Source organism: Nerophis ophidion, linkage group LG05, assembly GCF_033978795.1.
Source record: "Nerophis ophidion isolate RoL-2023_Sa linkage group LG05, RoL_Noph_v1.0, whole genome shotgun sequence".
NCBI lineage: Eukaryota > Metazoa > Chordata > Actinopteri > Syngnathiformes > Syngnathidae > Nerophis > Nerophis ophidion.
This window is the reverse complement of record NC_084615.1, coordinates 66,374,871-66,391,004: the sequence shown is the minus strand read 5'-3', so window position 1 is coordinate 66,391,004 and position 16,134 is coordinate 66,374,871. Positions and strand designations below refer to the sequence as shown.

The window sequence follows — 16,134 nt, the reverse complement described above, 5'->3', positions numbered from 1 at the left end:
GGTAAATCCCACCTAACCTTATCCCTGTCCACACACACACAATTGTCATTAAAGACCCCCTCCTTCCCCACTGTCTGTCGGCACAACGCGACCTAGTACCCTTGCACTGAAAATGCACATGTTATAGTCATCTCAAGTGTTGCTCTGTGTGCAAGTTCTTAAATGTGACTTACATGTATCTGAACAATATCCAGTGTTGTGGTATTTAATTTAACTGGAATGTAGTGTGCTGTGGGGCCCTATTGTAGTGAATCACACCTGAGCCATCATAAATTAATGAAATCTTTATTAGACACGTAAACAATGTGATAAAGAACATTTTACATCAATCAATCTAAGGATCTATACATCTGGTCAGGACATTCCTCACTCTTTTGCCTTCACCTTCATTGTCCATTCGTTTTTGGTGACTTTATATACTCTGGACTTAGACGTTGAGTCTGCAACATACATGGTAGACAATAACTGATACAGTCTGCTTTGCCAATCCAAATGTATTTGCGGTTTTTGTAGTCTTCCCTCGACAGATAGGTAATACAGAGCACCACTTCCACGGGAGCCCGCATTCTCGTTGTCTCTCCTTCAACAAATGGACAAAGTCTTTCGGAAATTAGAATCACAGCTGACCTGGACATTCAAAAGTTCTCTTGCTGTCTTTGAAGCGTTGTATCCCAAATAGGTGCAATCGCACGTTTTCTTCTATTTAGGTATTCATGTATGATTTCGAACGGAAGGAGAAAAACGGGCACGTCTGGATGACTCGCCTCCATATTTCCAGTGGTTAGCTCCGAGTTACGATATCGCTTTATTATAAAGCTGGCTGTGGCGCATTCTTTTTGATGTCCATTACTGTGTGGGGGCCCTGTCTTTCTGGCGTCACTTCCTCTCCGAACTCAGTTTTTAAAGGCCTACTGAAACCCACTACTACCGACCACGCAGTCTGATAGTTTATATATCAATGATGAAATACTAACATTGCAACACATGCCAATACGGCCTTTTTAGTTTACTTAATTGCAATTTTAAATTTCCCGGGACTTTTTTCTTGAAAACGTTGCGTAATGATGACGTGTACGCTTGACCTCACGGGCTGTTAGGAAATATGAGCGCTGCACACACACACACAGCTAAAAGTCGTCTGCTTTAACGGCATAATTACACAGTATTTTGGAGATCTGTGTTGCTGAATCTTTTGCAATTTGTTCAATTAATAATGGAGAAGTCAAAGTAGAAAGACAGAGTTGGGAAGCTTTAGCCTTTAGCCAAACAAACACACGGTGATGTGATTACTTGTTTAAAATTCACTGAGGTGAAACTTGACTATGGATCACAGCGAACATGGATCCCGACCGAATGTCAACCAGCAGGTTTCGGTGAGAAAATTGTGGTTAAAAAGTCGCTTCTTACTGGATATTAGCTGAGCTTGTGCCGCCCACAAAGCTGCCATCGACTTCCCTGAGACATTGCGCGTCAACACCCGGCCGTGGCCACACCCTTCCGACTATCAGGTACTGTTAAACTCACTAAAACACGGCATAGCTCGGTTGGTAGAGTGGCCTAGCCAGCAAATTGAGGGTTGCAGGTTTGATTCCCGCTTCTGCCATCCAAGTCACTGCCGTTGTGTCCTTGGGCAAGACACTACCCCCCAGCTCCCAGTGCCACCCACACTGGTTTAAAATGTAACTTAGATATTGGGTTTAACTATGTAAAGCGCTTTGAGTCACTAGAGAACAGTGCTATATAAATATAATTCACAAATATAAGTCACATAATTCACAAACACGATAGAATGATAAGGGATTTCCCAGAATTATCCTATTAAATGTCTCTAAAAACATATGAATCTTTGACGTGTTTTTATTTTTTTTCCTAGTCCGTCGCTATCAATATCCTCATACACGAATCTTTCATCCTCGCTCAAATTAATGGGGAAATTGTCGTTTTATCGGTCCGAATAGCTGTTTTTGTTGGAGGATCCCATTAAAATCAATGTGAATATGTGAGGAGCCATCAAACATGTGACGTCATCGTCTGCGACTTCCGGTAGAGGCAGGGCATTTCTCCAGTTGCAAACTTTATCGTTTTCAGCAAAAATATGGCAATATCGCGAAATGATCAAGTATGACACAAGGAATTTACCTGCTATCCCCATTTAAATAAGAAAATCTCATTTCAGTACGCCTTTCAACAATCAATGAGTCAGTACAAAGCTAAGAGCCGGAGAGTCAAGAAATAGACTCTGCACTTACGGAAAAAATTGTCCAAGGAGGGGAACAATGAACGATGAATTATTGTGGCCAAAACAGGGCTTAGGTTAAATAATTATTCGTTTAAGGCATGGGTGTCAAACTCTGGCCCGCCGTGTAATTTGATTTGGCCCTTGAGGCAATATCAATTTAGCTTTAGAGCTGGCCCGCCAGTGTTATACAGCGTCGGTGCCGCTGTAACACTGCATTCACCGCTAATACTCATACTTGCCAACACTCCTAATTTTCCCGGTAGACTCTTGAAGTTCAGTAGGTAGGTCTTTATTGTCATTGCAACAAGTACAACAAAACTTTGTTTTCAGCACAAACCTGTTCAATATTAGACAAACAAACAGAGTACAGGGTTACAGAACAAGAACGCTGATGGGTCGCCATAAGTGCCCCTCCTGAAAATCTCCCGGGGCAACCATTCACCCGAATTTCTACCGATTTCCACCTGGACAACTATATTGGGGGCGTGCATTTAAGGCACTGCCTTTAGCATTCTCTTCAACCTGTCGTCACATCCGCTTTTCCTCAATATTAACAGCGTGTCACATAATATTTGTGGCTTTTACACACACACATACACACACACACGCAAGTGAATGCATTGCATCCTTGGTCAACAGCCATACAGATCACACTGAGGGTGGCCGTATAAACAACTTTAGCACTGTTGAAAATATGCGCCACACTGTGAACCCACACCAAACAAGAATGACAAACACATTTCAGGTGAACATCCGCACCGTAACACAACCCACACCAAACAAGAATGACAAACACATTTCGGGTGAACATCCGCACCGTAACACAACAGAACAAATACCCAGAACCCCTTGCAGCACTAACTCTTCCGGGAAAACTTCCAGCAAACTGACCGATAATTAACGTTTTATTCATGCATTTTCTCTTGCTACTTCAAGGCTTGAATGTTTGGTTCATTCATAATTTCAAAGTTATTATTAGCCTGTGGAAAAAAATTTATACTTGCCTCAGAAGATTGCAAATAGAAAAAAAGGCATTACATTTGTATTTAAATTTTATTTGAAATGTCATTGACATTTTTTTAATTATTATTATTATTATTTGAAACTGGATTTTGTGTGTCACTAAAGTTGTATAAGCCTCGCTTGTTCAATATTTAATGCAAAACTTGTTTGGGTCCCTATTAAAACGTTCATTTGTTCAACCTTGGACCGCGGCTTTGTTCCGTTTAAAATTTTGGCCCACTCTGTATTTGAGTTTAACACCCCTGGTTTAAGGAGTTATCCCGCTTAGTGTAGACACAACCTAAGGTTGCTTGACCAACAATTGTACAACAAAACATCATGGCCACTTCACTGCAGGCTGTTTGGAGTCAGCAGGCTTTCCACCTGAGGTCTCTTTCCCCGTTTCCCAGTCACCGGTGTATCCTGCTGTGCTGCTCTCCGGCTCCCAGGTTGTCCACATGAGCGCTCCTGTTCTCTCATTCAGACATCCTGCTTTCACACTACCACTCTTAAAGCACCTCTATCAACTTGTACGCTTCCCTCATCCGGAATTTCCATTGGGATCACTTTGAGGAGCATGATGGATTGCCTTGGGGGTGGTGGGTGGCGGTTGGGGGTTGTGGGGGGGTTCACAGAAAGTGTTGCTCTGTCACAGTCCCGGTCAAATTATGTATTAATAAAAACATAACCCAAGGGATACCGTCCCTATATGGGAATCATGATGCGAGTCTCTAAGGTTCTGATTAGTTTCACATTAAATAAACATTACTGTACTGCGATGACAAAAATCATCCAAACAACCATTATTCAAACACTTTTGCATTCAGTTTTTACACATCTGTGCCGACCCCTATTTACAGTCCTTTTGCACAGGTGAGCGTGTGTGTTATCACGGCGACGATGATGCCTCTAAACCAAAATCCATCAATGAGCCTGGCCATGCGATTACAGCCTGCCATCTGAAACGCTGACTGCTGCGGCTACTTTATTAGGCAAAGTGCTTTTGTGTTTGTGTGTGTGTTACTTCAGACACGGTGCTAAGTGCTTTTTCTTTTTTTTTTTTCTTTTTTGTTGTCCATAACCATTTCCTCACGTGGCTCTCCTTTTCACTACCGAGAATACCGCGATTACTGCATGCTGTATTATTTATGATCAAGTTATACCCCGCCGCTTTAAATCTTCTTGACTTTCCTTCTGGCGCGTCCTAATCCAGAATTCCAGTCTTTACCCGCTTGGCGCGTGTCAGCAGACATGGGTAAATGTATGCATGCTGTGCGAGCATACCCGCCTGTGTGCACATTTAGATGCCTCGGTGTTAGAGGTCAGGCGGGTGGTGAAACAAGGATTGATGTATCCATTTGGAGACAGGTGTTAAGAACGAGACCGAGGGGCCGAGGCAACATCAGTCAGTCTCGGGTCTGACGCCTCGCTGCACCTTCACCGCTGGCCTTGATTACTTGTTGTTACTGGAGTGTGAAATCTGAATATGCCTTTTCATCGCTCAAAATTTGGCTTGTCTCCACGCAAAAAAGGAAGCGTGCACGCAACTTTGTGATTGAACGTTTTTCCCAAAATTGTTTTGGTAACACAAAAAGTAAAAAATATTTTTTTTTTTTGCCACACCACATCTGTGAATTAAAACTTCCTGCCGCTGTAAGCTGACAGGCAGTACAGCCCAGCGTTTAAATAGCTGGAGTGCGTTATAAAAAGACAGCGAGCACCCGGTAAAAGTCTATTCATCTTCAGGTGCGTTGAGGAGACATTCGTCATCAGGACTCGGGAATTAAACATGAGCATGAATTCTTCAGAGGCGCAATTTAAAAGAGTTGGATAATTTTAGAAAGGATCACTCCACCTGTAATTTTAGCTCCTCTCTAAAGGTATCTCTGTCCAAGCCGTTTGGCTAATCTCTTTAGGAAATGTCAAGCTGTTTTCTCCAATATGTATTATTCGCACGGCGGATTATGAGGTTCTGACTTCCGGATCAATCGGATTTTTGTTTTTTCTCGTTATCAAGCTAAACCTGTTGAAGTGATTAAAACAAAAAGGCTGAAACAAAGCAGAGAGATAATCTTTTTGAGTATGAATGACAAATCACTGCCTGATCTCTACACCAGCGACGCAATTACCTTACAAAGGGGTATGCAAACACCGCACCCTCCCCCCCACCCCCTCTCCCCACACACACACCTGTCAGCCTACAGTAGCAGCTGACTTGTCAACGTTGAGAAACAGACTGCACATTTACAATTGAAGTCTGTTACTTCTCAACTCAAAGTACTTTAATGAATAGATTTGTGCAATGATGACACAATTTCACCAATCCTTAGTTCTTTGTCATTGGATTGCCATCGCAAAAGTGACTAATGATCTATTCCGAACTATGGAGCGGTATAGCTCGGTTGGTAGAGTGGCCATGCCAGCAACTTGAGGGTTCCAGGTTCGATCCCCACTTCTGCCATCCGAGTCACTGCACATTATGTCCTTGGGCAAGACACTTTCAATCAATCAATCAATCAATCAATCAATCAATCAATGTGTGACGGGTCTCCAGCCGTCCTCGTGTGGGTTGCAGTGCCGATCGATACAGGACACATCGTAACAGGTTTGACTCTGATTTATTCTTTCAATAAACATGTCAACTTCTTGCCAGTCCGTCGCGCCATGGGTCTTCCTGCTTGTCGCGGCGCACCTTTCGGTGTCCGGTGGCTGCGTCTGCTGTGGGGGTTCATCTTGCTCGGGGTCGATCTCGTCGCTCTCATGGTCTTCATTGTCGGGTGGTTCCTCCCCTACTTCTGCCACGATTGCTCCTCCCTCTCCCCTTTTATGCTGCAGCAGAAGATGCAGGGATTGAGCACAGGTGTGTTGTGTACGCACCTGACTCTGATGGCTGTAGTGTCGCTCCAGCCGTGCCCCGCCTCTCCGCTCTGCTTCATGCTCCGCCTCCTGGCCGCCATCTAGAGCAGGACCACCGTTTGCCCTGGCCCGCTGTCGGCTCCGCCTCTCCACACAATTTTTATTTACATAGCCCTAAATCACAAGTTTCTCAAAGGGCTGCACAAACCACAACGGCATCCTCTGTAGAGCCCACATAAGGGCAAGGAAAAACTCACCCCAGGGGACCGAAAGCAATGGACGTCAAGCGGATCTAACATGATATTACCCACATGCTCGCAGTGCCACCCACACCGGTTTAAAGGTAACTTAGATATTGGGTTTCACTATGTAAAAGCGCTTTGAGTCAATAGAGAAAAGCGCTATATAAATATAATTCACTTCACTTCAACTATGGCTGCTGATGCATCATCCATGTCGCTGCTGCTTGATCTTAGCGCTGCTTTCAATACCGTGGATAATAACATTCCATTAGAAATTAGCGTTGTCTCGATACTAATATTTTGGTACCGGTACTAAAATTATTTCAATACTTTTCTAAACAAAGGGGACCACAAACAATGTCATTATTGGCTTTATTTTAACAAAAAATATTAAGGTACATTAAACATGTTTACTATTGCAAGTTTGTCTTTAAATAAAATAGTGAACATACTAGACAACTTATCTTTTATTAGTAAGTAAACGAACAAAGGCTCCTCATTAGTCTGTTGATATATGCAGTAATATATTGTGCCATTTATCATTCTATTATTTCGTCAAAATTATTGAGGACAAGTGGTAGAAAATTAATGATTAATCTACTTGTTCATTTACTGTTAATATCTGCTTACTTTCTCTGCTAACATATTCTCTCTACACTTGTGTTAAAATGTAATAATCACTTATTCTTCTGTTGTTTGATACATTACATTAGTTTTGGATGATACCACAAATATTGGTATCAATCCGATACCAAGTCGTTCTAGGATCATACATTGGTCATATTCAAAGGTCTCATGTGTACAGGGACATATTTCCTGAGTTTATAAACATCATGTACATTTAAAAAAAAAAACGAAAGAATATGTTGTGATGCCAAAAAGTATCGACATAATCATAGTAGTATCGACAAGATACACTCCTGTACTCGGTATCATTACAATGGCGTTCGTTTACATTTTGACGCCAGTGAGCTACGGTGTGTAGTATTACATGTTTATTGCTATTCTTCGTCCTGCAGGGATTTTACCTCTAAGAAACTTACTTTACTTGTTGCCATGGAGGCAAGGATTAGTGATTTAGAAGTAGCTAAATCACTGGCTATAGTGGCTGGAATTTAGCCGCTAGCTAGCTTGTCATGTCTTAAAGCACCTCTTCCAATTTTCATTGTTATAACTTCACCTTTATCGTTAGTGTTTAAGCCAACATGCGTCCATTCTCCTTTTTCTGCCTACACACTGGTTCTGCTTGTAAGTACTCTGTGTGTGTGCGCTGTCGAACATGCACTTCTGCTCGTAAAAACCAGCAATGACGCAACGTGACAACGACAAGGGCGCGGGGGTGGGGGGTTGAGTACCGATACTTTTCGGAGGCGGTATAGTACTGAATATGATTAATTAGAGTATCGCGGTACTATACTAATACTGGTATACGGTACAACCCTATTAGAAAATATCAAAACACATCAGACTTATTCTCCTCTTGGTTTAACTCCTATCTTACAGACAGGATGCAGTGCGTCTCCCATAACAACGTGACCTCGGAGTTTGTTAAGGTAACGTGCGGAATTCACAGAGTTTGGTTCCTGGCCCTGCATTCTTCAGCATCTACATGCTGCCGCTAGGTGACATCAAAGGCAAATATAGCGTTAGCATCCATTGTTATGCTGACCACCCCTAAAGCTGACCAACTAGCCAGATTGAAATTAAACAATGGATGTCCACCAACTTTTTGCATCTTAACACTAAGAAAAATAAAATGCTGCTTATCGGTCCTGCTAGACACCGACACTTATTTAATAATACCACCTTAACATTAGACAACAAAACAATTACACTAAGTGACTCGGTAAAGAATCTGGATATTATATCTTCAACCCAACTCTCTTGTTTGAGTCACACATTGTGAGTGCTACTAAAACAGCCTTTTTTCATCTCGATAACATCGCTAAAATGTGTCCCATTTTGTCCACCAATGACGCTCAGATAATTTTTCATGCGTTTGTTTTGTCTTGGGTCTTTAGGGGTGTGCCACAGTATTAATTTTGACAGCAGTTTTTAATATATATATATATATATATATATATATATATATATATATATATATATATATATATATATATATATATATATATTCACCCTGGAGTATCTTTAAAAAATGATTGAAAATGGAAAAAGATGGGGTGGGAAATATTTTTTTTGTTTTAGTATTTTTTTGGTTTGAGGACACACATGACACAAATACTCCCAATTGTTGGAAAGCCCACTGTTTAATATGCCAGCGACACATAGTCATTTTGATAGTAGGCTAATATAGCTAAAATAGACACATCATGTGTTGCTATTATTATAATACTTGTATAAGACTTTTAAAGTACTTTTGATAGTAGGCTAATATAGCTAAAAGACACTTACTTCATGTGTTGCCTTCACTATAACACTTATACTATATTCCCAAAAGTATTTGGCCACCCATCCAAATGATGAGAATCAGGTGTCCTAATCACTTGGTCCAGTGTATAAAATCAAGCACTTAGGCAAAGATACTGTTTCTACAAACATGTGTGAAAGAATGGGCCGCTCTCAGTGATTTCCAGCATGGAACTGCCAAAGGATGCCACCTGTGCAACAAATCAAGTCGTGAAATTTCCTCGCTCCTAAATATTCCAAAGTCAACTTTATTATGAGAAAAGTGAAGAGTTTGGGAACAACAGCAAGTCAGCTACCAAGTGGTAGGCCACATAAACTGACAGAGAGGGGTCAGCGGATGCTGAAGCGCATAGTGCAAAGACTTTCTGCACAGTCAGTTGCTACAGAGCTCCAGACTCACTGTGACCTTCCAATTAGCCCACGTACAGTACGCAGAGCGCTTCATGGAATGGGTTTCCATGGCCGCGCAGCTGCCTCTAAGCCATGCATTACCAAGTCCAATGCAAAGTGTGGGATGCAGTGGTGTAAAAGCACATTGCCACCTCGACTTTAAAGCAGTGAAGACGCCTTGTCTGTACTGATGAATCTGGGAATTTGATGGACCAGTCCGGGTTTGGAGGTTGCCAGGACAACGGTACATTTCAGACTGCATTGTGCCGAGTGTGAAATTTGGTGGAGGAGAAATTATGGTGCGGGGTTGGTTTTTCAGGAGTTGGGTTTGGCCACTTAGTTCCAGTGAAAGGAACTAAAACAAAACAAACCAAAACAGTTTGGCGCAGTGGTCAAGTGGCTGTGCGCAACCCGAGGGTCCCTGGTTCAATGCCCACCTAGTACCAACCTCGTCACGTCCGTTGTGTTCTGAGCAAGACACTTCACCCTTGCTCCTGATGGGTGCTGGTTAGCGCCTTGCATAGCAGCTCCCTCCATCAGTGTATGAATGGGTAAATGTGGAAGTAGTGTCAAAGCACTTTTCTACCTTGAAGGTAGAAAAGCGCTTTACAAGTAGAACCCATTTATCATTATTTATATATAACATTTTGGACAATTCCAATGGGGTGGCAGTTCAAGTTCATACATTATAGGGACGGCGTGGCGCAGTGGGAGAGTGGCCGTGCGCAACCCGAGGGTCACTGATTCAAATCCCACCTAGAACCAACCTTGTCACGTCCGTTGTGTCCTGAGCAAGACACTTCACCCTTGCTCCTGATGGTTGCTGGTTGGCGCCTTGCATGGCAGCTCCCTCCATCAGTGTGTGAATGTGTGTGTGAATGGGTAAATGTGGAAGTAGTGTCAAAGCGCTTTGAGTACCTTGAAGGTAGAAAAGCGCTATACAAGTACAACCCATATATATATATATGAGTAAAGGAAGGTGGCCAAATACTTTTGGCAATACAGTGTGTATATACGGCTTTTAATTTTTTGCCGCTCCAGACAGATTTGTTTTTTGTATTTTTTGGTCAAATATGGCTCTTTCAAAGTTTTGGGTTGCCGACCCCAGCTCCACGTGAATTATATTTATCCAGCAGTAAGTGTCATTTGGAGCTGGAATGTGTTTCTGTACGTATAAATAGTGTGTGTGTGTGAGGTGTGTTTGTCAAGGGGAGAATTTGACAGGGAGGTTTCCAGCGGTGTCTGATGCCAGTGATTGATTATTCTGACCACAGTACTGACTGCTTTACACCGATTAACCTTTGACCTTATAGGTGAGAGATCACATCAACTACTGAGACGATGGTAAGTGGGCAACAGGATGGACCTCATTTAAAGTCCCATTATCACACTCATTTCTGGAGGGGCTTGAGGTAATGAGGGAGGGATGGAATAAAAGAGGTAGAAACGAGGGCATGTAAAAAAGAGGAGTGGGAGTGTGTGAAATAATGCATTCTGCCTATTTCATCTGAGGTGACAGGTGGGCATGTCCACAACTTGCCTGCCTAGAGATTAGACTGTAATGATGCAGAATATGAATAACGCAGCCCAACAAATGGAGCAGTCTGCCCAACAGCCGGACCCACTGTTGAATTGTATTCCTCCTCCCGCATCCAGCCATTCCCTCATGACTAAAATTTGCTCCATCATCCCTGTCCGGCTGGCTCTGTTTGTTTGGGGACTGCCTCAAAGAAAGTTTTACTTGATTTACTCAGTCTTGTATTTGTCTTATCTTATGCACAGACTGCATGGAGGAGAGCAGTTCAAGCAGGATATCTCCATAATCTACATAGTGGACACATAAATGAACCGGTAGATTTTACATGTATCAGAGGAATGGGATTTACTAAGCACATGTGCAATTTGCAACATCCTATTAAGCATTGATCATTCTTTATATGAATATGTATTTTAACAAATAAAGAATAAATAAGAAGGGGGACCGGAGGGTGTGTTCCAACTATCGTGGGATCACACTCCTCAGCCTTCCCGGTAAGGCAGGGGTGTCAAACTCAAATACAGAGTGGGCCAAAATGTAAAACTTAACAAAGCCGGGGGCCAAGGTTGAACAAATTAACCTTTTAATAGGCACCCAAACAAGTTTTGCATTGAATATTGAACAAGCAAGGCTTATATAACTTTATAGTCCATCTATCCATTTTCTACAGCTTATTCCCTGTTAGGGTCGCGGGGGGCACTGGCGCCTATCTCAGCTACAATCGGGCGGAAGGCGGGGTACACCCTGGACAAGTCGCCACCTCATCGCAGGGCATAACTTTATAGTGACATGCAAAATTTAGTCTCAAATAATAATAATAATAATAATAATTACAAAAATATCAATGGCATATCAAATAAAATGTAAATACAAATTGAATGCCTCTTTTCTATTTGCAGCCTTCTGAGGTAAATATCAAAATAAACTCTTTCCACAGGGTAATAATACATTTGAAAATAAAAAATAACAATAATGAATGAATCAAACATTCAAGCCTTGAAGTGCCTGAATAAAACGCTAATTATTGCTCAATTTGCTACACTGATTTGCTTTAACACTGAATATGGAACAAGCAACGCTTGTATAACTTGATAGTGCAAAATCAACTTTCAAAAAAACAATCGAAAAAACATCAATGGTACATTAAATAAAATGTAAATAAAAAATTGAAGGCCTCTTTTCTGTTTGCAGCCTTCTGAGTTAAATATCAATATTAACTTTTTCCACAGGCTAATATTTGTTTTAATAAAATAACAATTAATAAATCAAGGCCTTTTTATTGCTCAATTTGCGACACACTGATCTAATAAGATATGCCCAAGCCATGGCATCTTTTCTTGGATGCTAGTTCATTAATGTCGGGGCTCAGGTGGGCAGCGTTGGTAACGGGGGGGTGTATATTGTAGCATCCCGGAAGAGTTAGTGCTGCAAGGGGTTCTAGGTATTTGTTCTGTTGTGTTTATGTTGTGTTACGGTGCAGATGTTCTCCCGAAATGTGTTTGTCATTCCTGTTTGGTGTGGGTTCACAGTGTGGCGCATATTTGTAACAGTGTTAAAGTTGTTTATGCGGCCACCCCAGGTGTGTCCTGTGTGGCTGTTGATCAAGTATGCCTTGCATTCACTTACGTGTGTGTAAAAGCCACATATATTATGTGACTGGGCCGGCACGATGTTAGTAAGGAGGAAAGGCGGACGTGACGACAGGTTGTAAGGGACGCTTAAGACAGTTCCATTAAGGCACGCCCCCACTATTGTGGTACGGGTGGAAAAAGGGAGAATGGTTGCCCCGAGAGATTTTCGGGAGGGGCACTGAAATTCGGGAAGGTTGGCACCGCCGCTGTATAATACCGGTGGGCCAGCTCTAACGTTAATTTGATATTCCCTCAAGGGCCAAATGAAACTACACGGCGGGCTAAATTTGGCCCGCGGGCCAGAGTTTGACACCCATGCAGTAAGGTTTATTCAGGTGTACTGGAGAGGAAGCTACGCTGGATGGTCGAACCTCGGATTCAGGAGGGACAGTGTGGTTTTCGTCCTTGTCGTGGAAATGTGGACCAGCTCTATACTCTCGGGTTCTTGAGGGTGCATGGGAGTTTGCCCAACCAGTCTACATGTGCTTTGTGGACTTGGAGAAGGCATTCGACCGTGTCCCTTGGGAAGTCCTGTGGGGAGTGCTCAGAGAGTATGGGGTATCGGATTCTCTTATTGTGGCAGTCCTCTCCCTGTGCGATCAGTGTCAGAGCTTGGTCCGGCAGGCAGTAAGTCGGACACGTTTCCAGTGAGGGTTGGACTCCGCCAAAGCTGCCCTTTGTCACTGATTCTGTTCATAACTTTTATGGACAGAACTTTTAGGCGCAGTCAAGGTATTGAGGGGTTCCGGTTTGGTGGCCGCGGGATTAGGTCTCTGCTTTTTGCAGATAATGTGGTCCTGATGGCTTCATCTGGCCGGGATCTTCAGCTCTCACTGGATCGGTTCGAAGCCGAGTGTGAAGCGACCGGAATGAGAATCAGCACCTCCAAGTCCGAGTCCATGGTTCTCTCCTGGAAAAGGTTTAAGTGCCATCTCCGGGTTGGGGAGGAGACCCTCCCCCAAGTGGAGGAGTCTTGTTCACGAGTGAGGGAAGAGTGGATCGTGAGATCCACAGGCAGATCGGTGCGGCGTTTTCAGTAATGCGGACGTTTTATCGATCCGTTGTGGTGAAGAAGGAGCTGAGCCGGAAGGCAAAGCTCTCAATTTATCGGTCGATCTACGTTCCCATCCCCACCTATGGTCATGAGCTTTGGGTCATGACCGAAAGGATAAGATCACGGGTACAAGCGGCCGAAATGAGTTTCCTCCACCGGGTGGCGGGGCTCTCCCTTAGAGATAGGGTGAGAAGCTCTGCCATCCCGGAGGAACTCAAAGTCAAGCCGCTGCTCCTCCACATCGTGAGGAGCCAGATGAGGTGGTTCGGGCATCCGGTCAGGATGCCACCCAAACGCCTCTCTCGGGAGCTGTTTAGGGCACGTCCAACCGGTAGGAGGCCACGGGGAAGACCCAGGACACGTTGGGAAGACTATGTCTCCCGGCTGGCCTGGGAACGCCTCGGGATCCCCGGAAGGAGCTGGACGAAGTGGCTGGAGAGACGAAAGTCTGGGCTTCCCTGCTTAGGCTGCTGCCCCCGGGACCCAACCTCAGATAAGCGGAAGAAGATGGATAGATGGATGGAAAGAATAAATATCTATATAATTAATCACAAATAACTATGGGTGTATACAACTTTTTCACTTCCGACACAATACCAATATTGGGGCCTTGAGTGTTGTTCAATATATATCCGATATGATATCAGTACGACTTATAGCACATACATTTATTATTGTGGAATGTTACAAATGGCGTTACTACAACTCAGGAAAATGGTATGTATGAAAAGTACTTGATTTTCCTGTAAGGTTATATTTTAGAGGACAAATATAACCTTAGAGGAAAATCTAATTTGAAACATTAGTATGCTCGTACAACACTTAAAACATTTAGCACAGGGGTGCCCACACTTTTTCTGCAGGTGAGCTACTTTTCAATCGACCAAATCGAGGGGATCTACCTTATTCATAAATATAATTTATATTTATTTATTTTATGAAATAGATGTTTTTGTTAACAAGTTAGATGTGTTTAATGATTATACAAGCATGTGTAACACATATAGATGTCTTTCTTTCACAAAGACAAGAATATAAGTTGGTGTATTACCTGATTCTGATGACTTGCATTGATTGGAATCAGACAGTAGTGATGATAACGTCCACATTTTCGAATGGAGGAGAAAAAAAGTCCTCCTTTCTGTACAATACCACATGAAAGTGGTTGGTTTTCGGGATCTTATTTATCCAGCTTCCATACACTTTACAAGAAAAACATCGGCGGCAAATTCCGTAGCTTGCTTGATTGACATTCACGGCAATCAAACGTCTTGTGAGATGACGCTGGCTGCTGCGAGATCATTACTATGAAAAAATGACCGAGAGGAAGGCGAGAAACACTTTTAATTTCAACAGACTCTCGCGCCATACCTGCCGTCAAAAGCCTAGAGACCGACTGCACATTTCCTATCTTCAAAGTAAGAGCCCTGCCTCATGCTGCCTGCGCTAACAAAGTACACTGAGCAATAGTTATGATGAATATCTTGAACACTTTTTTTGATTGTTTGTCTTGATTTCAAAAAGTAACAAAATCATTTTGACACTGGTCCCAGTACCAAAATATTGGTATCGTGACAACACTAATGTTATGCAGAGGTGTACTAATAAAAATGTAATAGAGAAAGTATATTTTTAGCCGGAGTTGAGAGTGGTGGTTGCAAAATATTTAAAGCGAGGTAACATAAAATAATTGAGAAGCACTACACTAATGGAAGACAATCTCAATTAAAATGGAAGTCACACATGAGACAGCATGGCTCAAGTGGTAGAGTGGTAGACTCCCAACATGTCGAGGTATCCATGAGGAAGATACTGAACCCCTAGTTGCTCCTGATTCTGCATCCACCCATCCATGTTCTACTACTTGTACCTTTCAGGGTCACAGGGGTATCTCAGCTGAATTCGGGCGGAAGGCAGTGTACACCCTGGACAAGTCGCCACCTCATCGCAGGGCCAACACAGATAGACAGACAACATTCACACTCACATTCACACACTAGGGCCAATTTAGTGTTGTCAATCAACCTATCCCCAGGTGCATCTCTTTGGAGGAAGTTGTAATCACGGGGAGAACATGCAAATTCCACACAGAAAGATAATTAGCCCAGGACCTTCGTATTGTGAAGCACCGGTACTAACCCTTGCACCACCGTGTTGCCCCCAGATGCTGCATCATCACCTTGAGTACCTTGAAGGTCGAAAAAGTGCTTTACAAGTATTAACATTCTTTACATTTACATGAAGAAAAACGGCAATGTCTTCGGAATGAATCTTCTATATATCAATAAAAAAATACAACAAGCATTCACTTTTGATGAAACACATTCATCTACAAGTGCAGGTGACGCTTACCTTTAGTCACTTATTGCGGCAAGTGTAGGACACACCGACAGCACCGCGGCTTTGAAACCCGGCTGGGGTGACGGGTAAGTGTGTGAGACGGCATGTTGATGTTTGTAAGGAAAAATGGATTTCGCATTAGTGCCCTTGTTTCCTTTTTCCTTCTTCTTGCCCCCTCTTTCTCTCTCCTCCCATTATTCTCATTCTGCACTAGAGGGCCGTCAGCGAGTTCTGAATGCATTATGCTGTCTGCTCCATTGTTTGTGCTGTTTCCCTGCGTCTCCGCTCCACTCTCCCCCAATATTTGTTTTCATTAATCACAGTGGGGGCCTGCTGCCTTGATGGCTTTTTTTTTCCGTTGTCTTTTGTTCCGCCACACAGCTTTTGTCGTTAGCTTTCAATGCATTTGTCGTGTG

The 16,134-nt window shown here is 42.9% G+C and overlaps 1 long non-coding RNA gene across 1 annotated transcript; it reads right to left on the bottom strand.

Moving 5' to 3' along the window:
• Positions 1-5,840: 5,840 nt before the first annotated feature.
• Positions 5,841-15,848, bottom strand: LOC133552398 (uncharacterized). The gene is made up of 2 exons (XR_009806702.1): positions 15,731-15,848; positions 5,841-6,070 (listed from the first exon to the last, which is right to left on the bottom strand). It is a non-coding gene; the product is annotated as an uncharacterized LOC133552398 (long non-coding RNA).
• Between the last annotated feature and the right edge of the window lie 286 nt (positions 15,849-16,134).